The sequence below is a fragment of the Physella acuta genome, unplaced genomic scaffold, assembly GCF_028476545.2.
Source record: "Physella acuta isolate Inbredline_101_S28 unplaced genomic scaffold, ASM2847654v3 ptg000894l, whole genome shotgun sequence".
NCBI lineage: Eukaryota > Metazoa > Mollusca > Gastropoda > Physidae > Physella > Physella acuta.
Window position 1 is genome coordinate 75,339 of NW_026732411.1, and position 328 is coordinate 75,666.

Below are 328 nucleotides of genomic sequence, written 5' to 3' on the forward strand. Positions count from 1 at the left end.
TAATCTAAAATAAAATTACCGTAATTGTCGAAAGAAATGTTTTTTTCAGCACATAATATAATTATGAATAAAATTATTAAAAATACAACCAGAGTTGCTTCCAGGCATCACTTCGGGGGGGGGGGGGGGGGGGGGGGGGGGGGTGTGGCGAACGAAATGAAATTTATATAGAAAATATAAACTTTTAGCCGTGTCCGGCCCCCTCCTGAAGAAAGTCTACCGCCCCACCCCCGAAAGTTTCAAGTGCGCCCCCCCCCCCGGAGAAAAAAGTCTGGAAGAAACACAGAATACAAGCTCGCGTAAAGTTTAGAAAGTAAAGCACATAACA